Source organism: Sorex fumeus, unplaced genomic scaffold, assembly GCF_029834395.1.
Source record: "Sorex fumeus unplaced genomic scaffold, SorFum_2.1 ptg000073l, whole genome shotgun sequence".
NCBI classification, from domain to species: Eukaryota; Metazoa; Chordata; class Mammalia; order Eulipotyphla; family Soricidae; genus Sorex; species Sorex fumeus.
Window position 1 is genome coordinate 16,909,850 of NW_026606130.1, and position 19,721 is coordinate 16,929,570.

The window sequence follows — 19,721 nt, forward strand, 5'->3', positions numbered from 1 at the left end:
TCCTACCTTGGCATTAAATCACCGACAATGATCTTATAGAAGATGTGGTCTTCTTTATAGAAATTCTCCAGCTCCATGTAGAACTTCTCAATTTCTCCTTCATCATAGTTGGCTGTTGGTGCTAGACAACGAAGATAGAAACTGCCAGCAGTGAGCCACATCTATTCGAGTGTAATTGTACGATTTAGGTTGTTAGGCATTCGAACGAATCAATGTTTATGGCCAAGTTTGTGTTGAGAAGGACACTGATACCACCGACGCCTCTTTTGTAACATGTTCCGAGGAGCAGTTCTTCCCCAGTGTCGAAAATGATGTGGTGTGATTGTTGCCTTCTCATCTCAGTCAGACCAATAATGTCGTACTTGATCTTTTGCGCTTGCACCATCAGGTCCTCAATGGATGTATCCAATGCCAGCATATGTGCATTGAAAGTGCAGACAGTCATTTTTGTCCTTCTTCGTTTGGGCAGTCTAGTCCCATCCTGAGATTTTATTAGCCTCTCCTTCCTTGTCCTTCTTAACGCTGCCGTATTGGTGGCGCTTTCAGGGTCAGGAGAATGAGACCCATTGTATTTACCAATTTTTTGAATAGCGAATACACCATGGAGAGCATGCCAGCCTCTACCATGGAGGCAGGACACTCTCAGTAGCTTGCCAGGCTCTCTGAGAGGGATAGAGGCTTTTAGGGCGGGCGCTAATCATCCTTGCAGGTGTTCCCATGGTCAAACCATATTTGTACCCCATCATATATGGTGCGGTAATCTTGAACCAAGTGTTTTATGATGTATTGCACGGTCACAAAGAGTGAGTCTCGGCCCGAGTATCCGGAAAGTGTCCCTGGAGCTTGGCGGCCGCTGGGTAGTAGAGGTAGTGGAAGTAATGGAGTTGTCCTGGGCCGCTGGGAGCAGGCAGAGGAACTCTATTCCTGAGTCTGTGAAACTACAGATTCAAATTCAGTTAAAATATGATATCCAAACTACAAGAAACTTAAAAACATTCCTGTCAAGAAGGGTGGTTGGGAGTGTAAATGAACCTGTGGAGGGAAGTCGACATTTGTAGTCAGATCAGTGTTAGAATGTTGTATACCTGAAGCTCAACAATGAATCACTTTGTAAATTACAGTGCCTTAACTAAAAAAATGTAAAGAGGTAAGTAAACTAAAATGAAGTAAGTCATATTGTTTGGACTTAATCGAAATATCCAGGACACTTAATCGTCACTTCAGGACGCTTTCCCGACCCATGCAGCCACACATTATAAGACACTAAATGCCCATCTTCCGGAATTGCCGTACCATATTTAATAGAGTTCAAATATGGTAACACCTACGAGGGCAATTCGAGGTCGTCCCAAAAGCCTCTATACCTCTCGGAAAGTCTGGCAAGCTACGGAGAGTATTCCGTCCTCACAGCAGAGATTCGCAAGCTATCCATTGTGTATCGGATATGCCAAAATCAGTAACTACAATGGGTCTCATTCCCCTGACCCTGAAGGCTTCACCAATATGACAGCATTGAGAAGGATGAGAAAGGAGATGCCGATAAAATCTCAAGGCCAAACTAGGCTGCCACAATGAAAGAAGACAAAAATGATCGTCTGTAGTTTAAATGCACGTACGCTAGCATCAGATGCATCCATCGAGGACCTGATGGTACAAGCGCGAAAGATCAAGTACGACATCATCGGTCTGACCAAGACAAGAAGGCACCAATCTCATCGTGCTGTTTTCGACACTGGAGAAGAATTGTTCCTCGGAACATGAGATAAAATAGGTGTTGGAGGCATCGGTGTCCTTGTCAACACAAACTTGGCCATAAGCATTGATTCATTCGAATGCCTAACAACCCAAATCCGATGTTTACATTTGAATAGATGTGGCTCACTGCCGGCAGTTTCTATCTTCGTTGTCTACACACCAACATCTAATTATGATGAAGGAGAAATTGAGAAGTTTTACATGGAGCTGGAGAAGTTCTATAAAGAAGACCACACCTTCTACAAGATCATTGTGGGTGATTTTAATATCAAGATAGGACCGAGAAGATTAGCTGAAGAACTTCACATTGGGACCCATGGCCTAGAATGGAACAAACAGGGTGAGAGACTGTCTGAGTTCATCATGTCGACCAAGACCATCCATGGTAACTCACAGTTCCAGAAGGCCGAATCTAAACGTTGGACATGGGAATCTCCTGGTGGACGATTCCACAACGAAATAGACCACATCATATTCAATTGACGGTTTTGCTTGACCAATGTCGCTCTTGTCCCAAAATTCCAAACGGGATCAGACCACCGTCTTCTTTGTGCAAAATTCTACTTCACAGAGCCGGGAGAAAGGTCTGCAAAGTTTAAAAAGAGAACTCCTAGAACGGCAACCAACTGGGAGCTCTTTGGCACTATTGTGGCAACATGGCAAGATGCCACTGTTGACAATATTGAGGAGGAATACGATCGACTGGTTCAGCACCTCCATGATTGTGCGAGGAACGCCAAGAGACATAGCCACAAAAAAACGCCTGTCTTCAAAAATTCTTGAGCTTATTCGCCAACGTGATTTGGCGCATGCCTCAGGCAACTGCAAGCAAACCTCCGAGCTTGCAAAGCAGTGCAGAGATGTGATCAAGGAAGACCTTAAAGAGAGAAGAGCAGAAGTGCTGGTAGATGCAGCAGAATCCAGGAAAAGTATTCATAACGCCCACCTGTCCTTCGCCAACTACAAAACCAAGATGACTGCCCTCCGATGTCCTGATGGATCTATCACATCTCCCAGAAGGACAATGGAGAAGATTATTCATGACTTCTACTCAAATCTCTTCAATAGCCATGTCCACTTGCCGACATACCAAATTCCACAGGATGGATATGTCGTTCCCAATGTTCTCCCTTCCAAAATCCGACACGCCATTTCCTCAGTAAAGAAACGAACAGCACCCAGTCCATATAAGGTCAGACCTGAACACCTGAAGAACCTGCCATCAGTACTCATCAATACGTTGGCTCGGCTCTTCACACACTACCTGTCTGAATGCAAGGTTCCATCCCAGTGGAAAACCAGCAGGACTGTACTACTGTACAAGAAGGGAGACATCCATGACATTGGCAACTATCACCCGATCTGCCTATTGTCTGTCATCTACAAGTTGTTCACTGGAGTCATCCTAAATAGGATTGGCAGAACACTAGATGAAGTACAACCATGCGAGCAAGCTGGGTTCTGCAAAGGATTCAGCACCATCAACCATATCCATACGACAACCAAGCTCATTGAGGTTTCTCAGGAGTTCAAGATGCCACTCTGTCTAACGTTCATTGATTTTAAAGAAGGCCTTTGATTCTGTTGAGATGGAAATGGTCATTGAAGCCCTAGCCAATCAGGGCATTCAATCTCAATACATCAAGATCCTCCATGAGCTGTATTACGGATTCACTACCAGGATCTCACCATTCTACAAAGAAGTTATCTTTGATGTCAGGAGAGGGGTTCGGCAGGGTGATACCATTTCACCGAAACTCTTCAGTACCACCCTCGAGAACATCATGTGACAACTGGAATGGGAAGGAATGGGAGTGAAGATAGATGGTCGGCAGCTACACCACCTCTGCTTTGCTGATGACATTGTTTTAATAACAACAAACATCAGCCAAGCGGCACAAATGCTGGCCGACTTGGACCGTGAGTGTGGAAAGGTCAGATTACAGCTGAATCTTACAAAGACATTGTTTATGAGAAACACCCTCCTTCCTGATGCCGCATTCGCTCTCAAGGGAACGACCATCTCTGAATGCAACAGCTATGTGTACCTAGGTCGAGAAGTCAACGTGACAAATGACCTGGCACCTGAGCTGCGCAGGAGGAAGAGAGCAGCTTGGAATGCCTCCAAGAGCATGGAAGAAATAGCCAAGAGGACGAAGAACCTCCAGCTCCGGGCACATCTCTTTGATTCCACTGTTCTTCCTGCATTCACATATGCCTCAGAGACCTGGGCCCTATGCAAACAGGATGAGAACGCTATTCGGGTCTCCCAAAGAGGAATTGAAAGAGCTATGCTTAGAGTATCATGTTTCATTCAAATGAGAGAAAGAATTTAGAGTTCCGACCTCCATCGACGATCAAGAATCAGGGACGCTGTCTCTTTTGCCAAGGTGTGAAAAATCAGATGGGCTGGTTACATAATGAGATTTAAAGACGACCGCTGGACTAGAGCTGTTACCGACTGGATTCCACGGATGTCAAAAGACCGCGTGGCCGCCCACCTACCAGATGGTCAGACTTCTTCATCAAGATCATGAACGATCGGTTTGAGGCTCTTCATATTCCTAGAACGAACAGACACCATTGGGCTACACTAGCACGCGACAGGGACAAATGGAGACGTTACTGGCGCCCGCTCGAGAAAATCGATGATTAACGGGAAGTCAAGTGATCAAGTGATCAAGTGATCAATCGAAATATGTCTGTTGTTATTAACAAGAAGAGATTAGAACATAGATATACATAGAAGATAGAATAAAGAATGCAGGACAGATGGCTATCTTCAAGCCAAGAAAAGAATTTGCACAGGGAAAATAGGCGATTCTTGTTAACTCCTTCATCTTCTACTTATAAGCTCAACAACTCTAACCAAATAAATTATAGGTGGGAGGGTTATCTGTGCTTCCCGTCCCATCCCGCCCTGTGCTCCTGATCGCCTCCCATCCTGACAGCTCCCTGAGGGAACCCACTGGAATGTTGCCATGGGCGTGCCCCCAGCTGCAGCCTTTCCTCTGTACAGGCCCTTGGACCCATGTCTGTGGACTAGCATGCGTACATGCTAGTCTGGGGGCGTGGCCTCCTAAAAAGTGGGTGTGACCTTTTGTATGGCCAAATGCCACAGTTATATTTTCCACTCCCAGTACTCTGGACTCTATCCCAACCTTTATTACCTAATTCTGTGGGAAAAAGTCCTGGCCGCCTCAAACACAATACGACAATAATCCACCAGCCTACTCCAATTACGACAAAAGACCAGTGTATGCAAGAAGCTGTACAAGCCCAAAATAAAAGAGCACCTCCTCCAACGCCTCGCTAGATGCCTATCATAAGCCACAGAATAATGTCTGAGAGGAAGGACATATTCTAGAAGTGGAGAAGGGTGAACACCATCCACTGACTTTATTCAGAATCCTTTCCCGCAATTAGAGGGAACAGTGATAGTGAACTTGAACGTTTTACCTCCATACAACCACAACAACATGAAAAATCAGCGAAAATCTTCACTACGAGGAGAGGACGAAGAAAAGAGTCCCGAATCCTCAACAGGTGTTACCCACAAATACAATCTCTCCGATAAAGAATTCCGAGATGAAATGCTGAGGATGTTTAAGGAAATCAAAGAATCAATGGAGCAGACATCCAGAAAATTAAAGGAAGAAATGAAACAAACAGTGGAATGGATAGTCGAGAAAACACATGGAGAAATGAGAGCAAAAATATGAAAGCTACAAAAAGAAGTGTCACAAATAAAGGATTTGGTAGAAGAAATTAAAAACTCAGTGGGTGCCCTCAGCAGTAGTATGACTACAGCCAAAGACATAATCAGTGAGCTTGAAGATGAGCAACAGAAATCGTACAGGGAACAACAAACAATGGGAAAAGACCTCAAAATAGCTCTAAGGTGAATCAGAGAAGTAGGGGATGACGCCAAGAGGAACAATATTAGAATAATCGGAATACAAGAAGGACAGGAATGAACTCCAATGAAAAAGTGAAAGGAATAATTGCTGAAAAGTTCTCAGAGTTAGAGAATACAGGCATACAGATCCAAGGAGCCAGAAGGGTGCCAGCTAAAAGAGACCCTAATAAAAAGACTCCAAGGCATATCATAGTCAGAATGTTGGATGCTGTGGATAGAGACAAAATACTGCAAGCAGCATGGTCAAAGAAGGAAATCACATACAAAGGAGCACAGCTTAGATTTACAACAGGCGTATCAGAGGAAACCCTCCTAGCCTGAAGGCAATGGTGGGATGTAGTAAAAAAAACTCATGAAATAAACGCCTCACCAAGAATACTTTATCCAGTTAAACTCTCACTCAAACTCGATGGAACGATACATAACTTTACAGATAAACAACAACTCAGGAACATTATAGATTCAAAACAAACCTAAAAGAAGGACTATAAAGGCTCCTGTAATTCAAGAAGGAAAACACCCATAAGCACAACAAAACCTTACAGAAAAATGGCACAAAACCCCATGAATATAATTTATCTCGGGGCTGGAGCCATAGTACAGTGGGTAGGGTGTTTGCCTTGTACCAGGCTGACCCAGATTCGATTCCCAGCATCCCGTATGGTCCCCTGAGCACCGCCAGGGATGATTTCTGAGTGCAGAGCCAGGAGTAACCCCTGTGCATCACCGGGCGTGATCCAAAAAGCAATCATCATCATCATCATCATCATCATCATCATCATCATCATCATCATCATCATCTCTCTCAATGGCAATGGTCGAAATGCATCAGTCAAGAGACACAGAGTGGCAAAATAGATCCAGAAAGTGAAAGCAACATTCTGCTGCCTAGAAGAAACTCATCTGAACAGTCAGAGCAAACACAGAGTCATAGTTAAAGGATGGAAAACAATCCTGCAAGCAAACAGCTCCCAAAAAAACTGAGATGGCCATACTAGTATACGACAACATAGATTTCAGGTTGAAAAAGATTAGAAGGGACAGCTAAGGGCATTTTCTATTTATCAAGGGATATGTAAAACAGGAAGAAATCACACTCTTAAATGTATATGCAACTAATAAGGGACCAGCTAAATACTCTAAACAGCTGCTAACAGATTTTAAGGAGGACATTACCAGCAATACAATAGTAGTCAGAGACTTCAAAATCACCTTATCACCTCTGGATAGATCAACAAGAATAAAACCCAGCAAGGAAAAACTGGTCTTAAAAGGAAGAAGAGAAAGGGCTAATAGATGTATACAGGGCTTTGCATCCCCATAAAAAGAATTCACATTCTTTTTCAGTGCACACGGAAAATTTTCTAAAATAGACCACGTGGGGCTGGAGCGATAGCACAGCAGGTAGGGCATTTGCCTTGTATGCGGCCAACCAGGGTTCAATTCCCAGCATCCCATATGGTCCCCCGAGCACCACCAGGAGTAATTCCTGAGTGCATGAGCCAGGAGTAACCCATGTGCATTGCCCGGTGTGACCCAAAAAAGCAATAACAAAAAAAGTGAAAAAAAATAATAAAATAAAATAGATCACGTGCTGGGTCACAAAGCAAGCCTCAACAGAATCAGGAAGATAGACATTGTATCAACTATCTTCTCAGAACACGAGGCACTGAGGATAGAAGTTAACCACGTACAGACGCAGAAAACCAAATAAAACACTTGGAAATTAAACAACTCAATGTTGAACAACGATTGGGTCAGGAAAGAAATCAAGGAAGAAATCAAAAGATACCTGGAAACAAATGGAAATGAAGACACTAACTACCAGAACCTATGGGACACAGCAAAAGCGGTGTTAAGAGGAAAATTTATAGCTTTGCAAACATTCCTCAGGAAGGAAGAAAGGGCCTACATAGATAACTTGACCTCACAGCTCAAGATCTGAGAAAAAGACCAAAAGAAGGAACCCAAACCCGGCTGAAGGAAAGAAATATTAAAACATAGAGCAGAAATTAACAACATGGAAACCCAAAAAACAATCTGAAAGGTCAATGAAACCAAGAGCTGGTTCTTTGAGAAAATAAACAAGATTGATAAACCACTAGCAAGACTCACAAAGAGAGAAACCGTAACAAACCAAATCAGAAATGAAAAAGGGAACATCACAACAGAAAACAATGAAATTCAAAATATCAGAGACTGATTTGAGAGTCTTCTTCCATGAAACAAGAGAACCTAGAAAAAATGGATGAATTCCTGGATTCCTACAATCTCCCAAGACTGAGCCAAGAAGACTTGGAATACCTGAATAGACCCATTCATATCAGGAAATCGAAACCGTAGTCAAAAGTCTTCCCAAAAGCAAAAGCCCAGGCCAACATGGATCAATAGCGAATTCTTCCAAACATTTAAAGAAGACTTGTTGCAAGTTTTTCTCAACCTTTGCCAGGAAATTGGAAAAAAAACAGGAACTCTCCCAAACAGATTCTATGAGGCACGTATCTCCCTAATAACAAAAGCAAACAAAGACACCACTAACAAAGAAAATTATAGGTCAATATCTCTGATAAATAGGGATGCAAAGCTCCTCAACAAAATATTAGCAAATAGAATCCAACAACGCATTAGAAAGATCATACAACACGACCAAGTGGCATTCATCCCGGGGATGCATGGATGGTTTAACATTCAGAAATTAATCAACATGATCCATCATATCATCAAAAGTAAAGATAAAAACCATATGATCATATGAATAGATGTTGAAAAAGCATTTGAAAAGATCAAACACCCGTTTATGAAGAAAACTCTCACCAAAATGGGCTTAGAAAGAACTTTACTCAAGATAGTCAAACAAACAAACATTTGGCAAGCATTATCCTCTATGGGAAAAATCTAAGGTCCTTTCCTCTAAGATCAGGGACAAGTATGCCCGCTCTCACCACTTCTGTTCAATATAGTACTGGAAGCACTTGCAATAGCAGTTAGGCAAGAAAAAGATATTAAGGGCATCCGGATAGGAAAGGTATAAATCAAGCTCTCACTATTTCAGATGATATGATACTATATTGAGAGAATCCTAAGGCCTCTACCAAGAAAATCCTAGAAACAATAGACTTATACAGTAAAGTCTCAGGCTATAAAAACAATGCCCAAAAATCCATGGCCTTCCTATACGCAAATAATGAGACAGAAGAAAGAGACATGAAAAAAAGCAATCCAGTTCACAATCGTTCTCCAGAAAATCAAATACCTTGGAATCAGCATAACTAAGGGGGTAAAGAACCTCTACAAAGAAAACTACAAAACGCTGCTCCATGAAATAAAAGAGGACATGAGGAAATAGAAAGATACCTCCTGCTCAAGGATAGGAAGAATTAACATTGTCAAAATTGCAATACTCCACAAGACACTATACAGATTCAATGCAATCCCTATAAGGATATCCATAAAATTCTTCAAAGAATTGGATCAAGCTTCTGCACTGTAAAAGATACAGTGACCAAAATACCTCCTGATACTTACCTCAGCTATTCTTGGGTGTTCGTCTCCCATTCTGTTACTTTATATTCCCCAGATGAATGCAGATATTTACGTCTGTCCTTCTCTTTCTGACTCATTTCACTTAGCATGATACTTTCCATGTAGAACCACTTATATGCAAATTTCATGACTTCATCATTTCTAACAGCTGCACAATATTCCATTGTGTAAATGTACCAACGTTTCTTTAACCAGTCATCTGTCTCAGTCACTCGAGTTTTTCCCATATTTTGGCTGTTGTGAACAGTGCAGCATGGACATAGAAGTGCAGATGTCCGTTCAACTATACTTTTTTTCCTCTCCGGGCTATATTCCCAGGAGTGATATTGCTAGGTCAAATTGGAGCTCAATTTCAACTTTTTTGAGAATTATCCATACTGTTTCCCATAAGGGCTGAATTAGTCTGCATTCCCACCAGCAGTGAAGGAGGGTCCTTTTCTCCCCACATCTGCGCAAAAGATACAGTGATCAAAATACAACGACAATCTACAAAATGGGAAAGGATATTCACCCAACACCCATCCAATAAGGGGTTGATATCAAGGCTATACAAGATAATTCCACAAGAAAAAAACACCCAACCCCATCAAAATGGGATGATGAAATGAACAGAAACTTTGTCAAAGAAGAATGGCTAAAAAGCACTTGAAAAAATATAGAATGCTTAAAATCTTTGTTTGAAATTTTGATTCTCATAGGAAAACAAAATATACCTCTGGATGTACATGAAACTTATGAACTCCCAGAAAGTCTCTTTACTCTTGATAACTTCAAAGCACTACTGGAGTGCCGAATAAGTTCTGGTGAAGCGATCCTAAGAAAGCACTTTGAGACAATAGCAGTTAACACATTGTTTTGCTTGAAAACACAACAGAAACAGATGCTGGAAATTTGTGAAAGCTGTATTCGGGAAGAAACCCTCAGGGAAGTAAGAGACTCTCACTTCTTTTTAAAAAAATTTTATTAGTTTTATTTTTATTAGTTTCTTAAAACAGTCATCTGTCTCAGGCACTCGGGTTTCTCCCATATTTTGGCTACCTCACACCATGAGGTACAGTTATAGACTTACAAATTTTTGTGCTTTGATTTCAGTTATACAATGATTGAGCAGTCATCCCTCCACCAGTGCCCATTCCCCACCTCCAATGCTCCCAGCATCCCTCCCACCCCCATCCCACCCCACCCTTGTGGCAGGGCATTCCCTTTTGTTCTGACTCTTTTTTGGTGCTGTGGTTAGCAAAAGAGGCATTGAGTGGCAATCATGTTCGGTCTATAGTCTACTTTTAGTGTGCATCTCTCATCCCGGAAGGATCCTCCCAAAACCCTTTACATGGTGCTGCCCTCTCTATCTGAGCTGCCTTCTCCCTCAGCATGTGCGGCTGGCCTTCAAGCCTTGGAGTAAACCTCCTGGTACTAATCTCGGCCACTCTTGGTTATTTGTCTCCTATTTTGTTACTTTATATTCCCCAGATGAATGCAATCTTTCTATGTCTGTCCCTCTCTCTCTGACTCATTTCACTTAGCATAAAACTTTCCATGTAGTACCACTTGTATGTATATTTCATGACTTCATCATTTCTAACAGCTGCATAGTAGTCCATTGTGTAGATGTACCAAAGTTTCTTCAACCAGTCATCTGTTCTCGGACACTTGGATTTTTTTCCAGATCTTGGCTGTTGTGATTAGTGCAGCAATGATTATAGAAGTGCAGATGTCATTTCGACTGTATGTTTTTGCTTCTCCGGGATATATTCCAAGGAGGGGTATTTCTGGGTCAAATGGGAGCTCAATTTCTAATTTTTGAGAATCGTTCATACTGTATTCCAAAAGGGCTGAACCAGTCGGCATTTCTACCAGCAGTGAAGGAGAGTCCCTTTCTTGCCACATCCACGTCAACACCAGTTGCTTTTGTTCTTTTGGATGTGGGTCAGTCTCTGTGGTGTGAGATGCTATCTCATTGTTGTTTTGATCTGCTTCTCCCTGATGATTACTGATGTAGAGCATTTTCTCATGTGCCTTTTAGCCATTCGGATTTCTTCTCTGGGAAAGTTTCTGTTCATTTCATCACCCCATTTTTTTATTTCTTCTTGTAGAGTTCAACCAGTGCTTTGTATATCCTTGATATCAACCCTGTATCAGATGGGTATTGAGTAAATATTCTTTCCCATTCTGTAGATTGTCTTTTTATTCTGGTTACTGAATCTTCTGAGGTGCAGAAGCTTCTTAATGTAAGATAGCTCCATTTGTTTCTCTCTGTTTCCACTTGGTTGGTCAGTGGAGTGTCTTCTTTGAAGATACCATTAGCTTCAATATCGTGGAGGGTTTTGCCGACCTTGTCTTCAATATATCTTATGGTTTTGGGCCTGATGTTGAGATCGTTAATCCATTTTGATCTGATTTTTATGCATGGTGTTAGGTTGAGGTCTAAGCCCATTTTTTTTTGCATGTGGTTGTTCAGTTATGCCAGCATCATTTCTTGAAGAGGCTTTCCTTGTTTCACTTCACATTTCTTGCTCCCTTATCAAAGATTAGATATTCATACATTTGGGCTTGTTTTTACAGATATTCCACCCTGTTCCACTGGTCTGCGGCCCTGCCTTTGTTCCAATACTATGCTGTTTTAATAATTACCACTTTGTAGTAGAGTTTGAGGTTGGAGAGGGTAATGCCTCCCCACGTCTTTTTCCTAAGAATTGCTTTAGCTATTCGTGAACGTTTGTTGTTCTATGTGAATTTCAGGAGTGCTTGATCTATTTCTTTGAAGAATTTCATGGGTATCCTTATAGGGATCACGTTGAATCTGTATAATGTCTTCGGGAGTATTGCCATGTTGATTCTTCCTATCCATGAGCAGGAAATATGTTTCCATTTCCTCGTGTCCTCTTTTATTTCATGGAGTAGCGTTTTGTAGTTTTCATTGTAGAGGTCCTTTAGATAATCAAATACCTGATTCTGAGGTATTTGATTTTGGGGGGCACAATTATGAACAGGATTATTTTTTCATGTCACTTTTCTCTCTCTCATCATTTGCTTATAGGAAGGTCACGGATTTGGGCGCATTGATTTTATAGCCTGCGACTTTACTGTACAAGACTATTGTTTCTAAGAGCTTCTTGGTAGAGGAATTAGGATTCTCGAAATATCGTATCATATCATCTGCGAATAGTGATAGCTTGATTTCTTCCTTCCCTATCTGGATGCCTTTAATGTCTTTATCTTGCCTCATCGCTATTGCAAGTACTTCCAGTACTGTTAAACAGAAGTGGTGATAGTGGGCATCCTTGTCTTGTCCCTGATCTTAGAGGAAAGGCCCTTAGTTTTTTCCTATTGAGGATAATGCTTGCAATGGGTTTGTCGTAGATGGCTTTGACTATCTTGAGGAAAGTTCCTTCAGAACCCATATTGGTAAAGAGTATTCATCATAAACGGATGCTGGATGTTGTCAAAAGCCTTTTCTGCGTCTATTGATATGATCATATGGTTTTCATCTTTACTTTTGTTGATATGATGGATTATGTTGATTGATTTCTGAATGTTAAACCATCCTTGCATCCCTGGGATGAATGCCACTTGGTCGTGGTGTATGATCTTTTTGATGAGTTGTTGGATTCTATTTGCTAATATTTTCTTGAGGATCTTTTCATCCATGTTCATCAGGGATATTGGCCTAGAGTTTTCTTTGTAGGTGGTGTCCTTGTTTGCTTTAGGTATTAGGGAGATATGTGCCTCATAGAAGCTGTTTGGGAGAGTTTCTGTTTTTTCAATTTCCAGGAAAAGCTTGAGGAGAACGGGCAAAAGGTCTTCTTTGAATGTTTGGAATAATTCACTAGTGAATCCGTCTGGGCCTGGGCTTTTGTTTTTGGGAAGACTTTTGATTACTGCTTTAATTTCCTCGATAGGAATGGATCTATTCTAGTATCCCAAGTCTTCCTGCTTCAATCTTGGGAGATGATAGGAATCCAGGAATTTATCCATTTCTTCTAGGTTCTCTTGTTTCGTGGCATACAGACTCTCAAAATAGTCTCTGATGGTGTTTCTAATTTCATTGGTTTCTGTTGTGATGTCCCCCTTTACATTTTTAATTTGGTTTATTACGGTTCTCTCTCTTTCTTTGTGAGTGTCGCTAGTGGTTTATCAATCTTATTTAATTTCTCAAAGAACCAGATCTTGGTTTCATTGATCTTTTGGATTGTTTTTTTGGTTTCCATGTCATTAATTTCTGCTCTAAGTTTTATTATTTCTTCCTTCGGCCAATTTTGGGTTCCTTTGGTTGGTCTTTTTATAAGATTTGAGGTGTGTGGTTAAGTTATCTGTGTAGGACCTTTCTTCTTTCCTTAGGAATGCTTGCAACGCTATAAATTTTCCTCCTAGCACAACGTTAGATGCGTCCATAGGTTCTGGTAGCTTGTATCTTCACTCTTGTTTCTTTCCAGGTTTCTTTTTTTAAAATCTTTTTCATTTAATTTTTTTTTAATTTTTACTAGTGAGACAAAATGATGTATAGTTGTAGACTTACAAATTTTGTGCTTGCGTTTCAATTATACAGTGATCAAATACCCATCCCTCCACCAGTGCCCATTTCTCACTACCACGAATCCCAGTATCCCTCACACCCATACCCCCCTCCCCCATCCCACCCTGCTTCTGTGGCAGGGTATTCCATTTTGTTCTCTCTCTCCTTTTGGGTGTTGTGGTTTGCAAAAGAAGCATTGAGTGGCAATCATGTTTGGTTTATAGTCCACTTTCAGCATGCTTCTCCCATTCTGGGACGATCCTCCCAACACCCTTTATTTGGTTCTCCCTTCTCTATCTGAGCTGCCTTTTCCCCTACCATGTGTGGCTGGCCTCCAAGCCATGGAGAAAAATTCCTGGTACTAATCTCGGCCATTCCTGGGTGTTAGTCTCCTATTTTGTTACTTTATGTTCCCCAGATGTATGCAATCTTTCTATGTCTATCCCTCTCTTTCTGACTCATTTTGCTTAACATGATACTTTCCATGTAGTACCACTTGTATGTAAATTTCATGACTTCATCTTTTCTAACCGCTACATAGTACTCCATTGTGCAAATGTACGAAAGTTTCTTTAACCAGTCATCTATTCTCGGGCACTCAGGATTTTTCCAGATTCTGGCTATTGTAAAGAGTGCTGCAATGAACAAACATGTGCAGATGTCACTTCGACTATACTTTTTTGACTCTCTGGGATATATTCCCAGGAGTGGTAATGCTGGGTCAAATGGGAGCTCAATTTCTAATTTTTTGAGAATCGTCCATACTGTTTTCCAAAAGGGCTGAACCAGTCGGCATTCCCACCACTGGCCAAGCAAGTGAAAACAGAGATAGACAAATGGAACTCTCTTAAACTAAGAAGCTTCTGCACCTCAAAAAAACAGTGACCAAAATACAAAGACAGTCTACAGAATGGGAAAGGATAATCGCCGAATACACATCTGACAAGGGGTTGATATCAAGGATATACAAAATACTGGTTGAATTCCACAAGAAGAAAACATCCAACCCCATCAAAAATGGGGCGATGAAATGAACAGAAACTTTCTCAAAGAAGATATCCGAATGGCTAAAAGGCACATGAGAAAATGCTCTACATCATTAATCATCAGGAAGATGCAGATCCAGGTTTCTTTTGATTTCATCTTTGACTTCCTTCCTGATCCACTCCTTGTTCAACATTGAGTTGTTTATTTTCCAGGTGTTTGATTTGTTTTTCGATGTCTTTGTGTGATTCACTTCTATCTTCAACGCATCATGGTCTGAAAATATTGTTGATACTATTTCTATATTTCTGATTCTATTGCGGTATGCTTTGTGGCCTACCACAAGGTCTATTTTTGGAGTATGTTCCGTGTGCACTGGAGAAGAATGTATCCTTTGCTTTTGGGGTTTAAAGCCCTGTATAGGTCTGTTAGCCCTCTGTCTTCTATTTCTTCCTTCAAAGCCAATGTTTCCTTGTTGAGTTTTGCTCTTGTTGATATATCCAGAGGTGATAAGGCGATGTTTAAGTCTCCAACTACTTTTGTGTTGCTAGCAATATCCTTCTTAAAATCTGTTAGCAGTTGTTTTAAGTATTTAGGTGTTCCCTCATTAGGTGCATATACATTTAAGAGTGTGATTTCCTCCTGTTGTATGTTACTTTCACTGTCACTGTCCTCCCATTGTTCATTGATTTGCTCGAACATGCCCAGTAACATCTCCATTGTGACAATTGTTTCTGTGTTTGTCATATTGAATACGTCACAGGTAGCTTGCCAGGCTCTGTCGTGCGTGTGTGATACTCTCGGTAGCTTGCCGGGCTCTTCTAGAGGTGCAGAGGTATCCCTTGATAAATAGAAAATAGCCTTCGCTGTCCCTTCTAATCTTTTTCAACCTGAAATTGATCTTGTGGGATACTAGTAGGGCCACCCCATCTTTTTTAGGGAGCTGTGTGCTTGCAGGATTGTTTTCCATCCTTTAACTTTGAGTCTGTGTTTGCTCTGATTGTTCAGATGAGTTTCTTGCAGACAGAAGAACATTGGTTTCAGTTTCTGGATCCATTTTGCCACTCTGTGTCTCTTGATTGGTACATTTAGACCATTGACATTGAGAAAGATTATTGTCATGGTGTTTTGTGCCATCTTTCTGTAGGGGTTGATTGTGTTTATAAGTGTTTCCTTCTTATAGGAGCCACTTTAATCCTTCTTTTAGATTTGGTTTTGAGTCTATGAAGTTTCTGAGCTCTTTTTTATCTACAAAATGGTGTATAATTCCATCGAGTTTGAGTGAGAGTTTAGCTGGATAAAGTATTCTTGGTGAGGCGTTCATTTCATTGAGTTTTTTCACTATATCCCACCATTGCCTTCAGGCTTGGAGGGTTTTCTCTGATTGGTCTGCTCTAAATTTACGGGGTGCTCCTTTGTATGTGATTTCCTTCTTTGACATTGCTGCTTGCAGTATTGTGACTCTGTCCACAGTATCCATAATTCTGACTATGATAAGCCTTGGAGTGTTTTTATTAGGGTCTCTTTTAGCTAGCACCCTCCTGGCTCCTTGGATCTGGATGTTTACATTCTTTATCTCTCGGAACTTTTCAGCAATGATTTCTTTGACTGTGGCTTTTTCCTTGGGGTTTCCTCCCTGTCCTTCTGGTACTCCGTTGATTCTAATGTTGTTCCTCTTGGTGTCATCTCCTGGGTCTCTGTTTCTCCTCAGAGCTATTTTGAGGTCTTTTCCCATTGCTTGTTTTTCCCTATGTGATTTCTGGTGCTCATCTTCAAGCTCACTGATCCTGTCTTCAGCTGTATTCATCCTACTGCTAAGGGCACCTACTGAGTTTTTAATTTTGTCTACCGAATCCTTTATTTGTGACACTTGTTTTTGTAGCTTTTTTATTTCTGATGTCATTTCTTCCTGTATTTTCTCGAGTATCCGTTCTACGGTTTCTTTCATTTCTTCCTTTAGTTTTCTGGATATCTCCTCCATTGATTCTTTCAGTAGATCCTTGAACATCCTCTGCACTTCGTGTCGGAATTCTTTATCAGAGATAGCATATTTGTGGATAACCCCGCTTGAGTATTCAGGACTCTTTTCTTCGTCCTCTCCTTGTAGTGGAGATTTGTGCTGTTTCTGCATGTTGTTTTGTTTGTCTAGTGGTAAAACTCTGGAATTAACTAGTACTATTCCTTCTTTTCATGGGAAAGAATGTTGGATAAGGTCGGTCGATGGTGGTCACCCTTCTCCCTTTCTAGAGTCTGATCTTCCTCTCAGGTATTATTCTTTGGCTTATGATGGGCATCTAGTGAAGCTTTGGAGGAGATGCTCTTTATTATTGGGCTTGTACAGCTTCTCGTGTACTGGTATTTTGTTAGAATTGGAGTAGCCCAGTGGATTATTGCATTGTAGTTGAGGTAGCCAGAATTTTTTCCACAGAATTAGGTGACAATGGCTGGTATGAAAGTCCAGAGTGCTGGGAGTGGGAAATATAACTGCGGCCATTGTGGCCGCCCGCCTTGGAGAAGGCCACGCCCACTTTGAGGAGGCCACGCCCCCAGCCAGTCCAGATGCTTGTCCACATACCTGTTGGGGCGTCAATTAGTTGGTCTGACACTCGTCTGCGGAAGTGGAGGCAGATGCCCCAGGTCATGGTCCCAGCAGCGGCTGGCTTTCAGGGTCGCGATTTTAGGTCGGGGGGTGGGGGGGCGCCAACCCTGTCGCCAGGTGGGTACCTGGCTGAGTGAGCAGAGGAAGGCAGAATGGCTCAGCTTTGGGCTCACGCGGTGTGCCTCTAATCTCCTCCCCCGCAGACTAAGGATGAAAACCGGCCATTCTCAGAGGATATAGTTAGACGCGCAGCCCCTGGAAGGGGCCCTGCTGCCGGGCGGGTACCTGGATTGAGACTCTTACTTCTTTTCCATCATCACTGACGAGGCTGTGGACATAGCAGGGAAAGAGAAGCTGCCCGTGTGGTTAGGTTTGATGATTACTTGCATAATCTCAGAGAAGAGTTCGTGGGCTTTCTGCCATATGAAGCTGATGCAGTAGTTTTGGCTATGAAATTTCATACGACGATCACTGAGAAGTGGGAGCTCAACATGGAATATTGGCATGGGCAGGCTTACATTGTGTCCAGTGGATTTTCTTCCGAAATGAAAATTGTTGCTTCTAGACTTTTAGAGAAATATCCCCAAGCTATCTACACACTCTGCTCTTCCTGTGCCTTAAATATGTGGTTGGAAAAATCAGTGCCTGTTATGGGAGTATCTATTGCATGAGGAACCATTGAGGAAGTTTGCTCTTTTATCTACCAGTCACCACAACTGCTCTTGGAGCTTGATAGTGTAATTTCTGTCCTCTTTCAGAGCATGAAGAAAGGGGTAAAAAAAACTGAAGGAAATTTGCCATTCTCAGTGGATAGGCAGGCATGATGCTTTTGAAACTGTAGCCAACCTCCTGCAAGCACTTGTTTTATGTTTATATGAAACAACCAGTGACACAAATGTTAGATGGGATAACTGTGTATCTGGCAGAGCATTTTTGCTCTGTAGTGCAGTAACAGATTTTTATTTAATTGCTACTGTTGCTGTTCTTAAAAATGTATTAGCTTTTACAAGAGTCTTTGGGAAAAGACTACCTTCTTTGTTACCTTTCTAGAAAAGGTCTACCTTCAGGGGTAGACCTCTGATGTCTTCTTTGCAGCCAGTATCTTTACTGCTATTCTGCATTCACTAAATTAAGTGATGGAAAATATCGAAGTTTATCATGAATTTTGATTTGAGGACACCACAAATTTGGCAGCCAAACTTGATGTTCAGATGAAACTCCCTGGGAAATTCTGCATTGCTCAGCAAAGTAAACTGAAATCTCAGCTTACTTCTGAGACTTACTATAAAGAAACTCTAAGTGTTCCAACAGTGGAGCACATTATTCAGGAACTGAAGGACATTTTCTCAGAACAGCACCTAAAATCTCTTAAATGCTCATCTCTGGTGACCTCTGTCATGGAGCAACTCAAATTCAACACGTCGGAGGAACACCATGCGGACATGTACAGAAGTGACTTGCCGAGTCCTGATACTCTCTCAGCGGAGCTGCTTTGTTGAAGAATCAAGTGGAAACACGAGGGAAAGACATAGAATTTCCTTATACTATCTATGAAGCCCTCCATTTTCCAGACATCAATTTTTTCCCAAATATTTATGCACTGCTAAAGGTACTGTGTACTCTTCCTGTGATGAAAGTGATGAAAGTAGAGAATCAACGCTATGAAAATGGGCGGAAGTGTCTCAAAGCTTACCTGAGGAAAACTTTGAGAGACCAGAGAGCGAGTAACTTGGCTTTGCTTAATATAAATTTTGATATAAAATATGATTTGGATTTAATGGTGGACACATATATCAAACTCTACATAACTAAGTCAGAGCTTCCTACAGATAATTCAGAAACCATTGAAAATACCTAAGAGACTTTAAAATAGGGTTTATCTTCCATTTAAAAGAATCTTACAGAAAAACTATGATGTATGTAGACCATCCAGTCACTGACTGTCTTGACCAGTAGATCTCCCATTGAGTATGTCCGTTCATACTCCTATTTAAGTGGCTCTAGTTTGAATTTATGCTTTGGAGACCAAACTGTTATAAAAGATAGCATTGAAAGTGTCACATCACGCTTCTGTGTGAAATCTGCTAGTGGCTCTTTGGAGTTGTTTTTAGTTAAGTCATTTTAGACAAAACATTATCACTGTGGATGCAATATTTGGGTATTGAGTTACCAGTTTCTTGAAGAAATAAATTTTGAGGAGGTGTGGGAGAAAGAAATTAATTTTATAAAATGTTACAATAAAGTTCTAAACAGACCTTTGACTGGTAAGATTTCTAAGTATTACTGTTAAAAATCTGTACTGCAAATTAAGAGAATTACCAGAGAAATGTGAGCTTGCCAAAGTGTAGATTTTAAGTGTAGATTTGGTCTTTAGCAAGTGAACTTAAAGAAACGGATTACAGTTTGAA

The 19,721-nt window shown here is 41.3% G+C and overlaps 1 pseudogene; it reads left to right on the plus strand.

Moving 5' to 3' along the window:
• LOC130038131 (52 kDa repressor of the inhibitor of the protein kinase-like) overlaps positions 1-19,505 on the plus strand; it is a 53,577-nt pseudogene extending 34,072 nt beyond the window's left edge.
• The last annotated feature ends 216 nt before the right edge of the window (positions 19,506-19,721 follow it).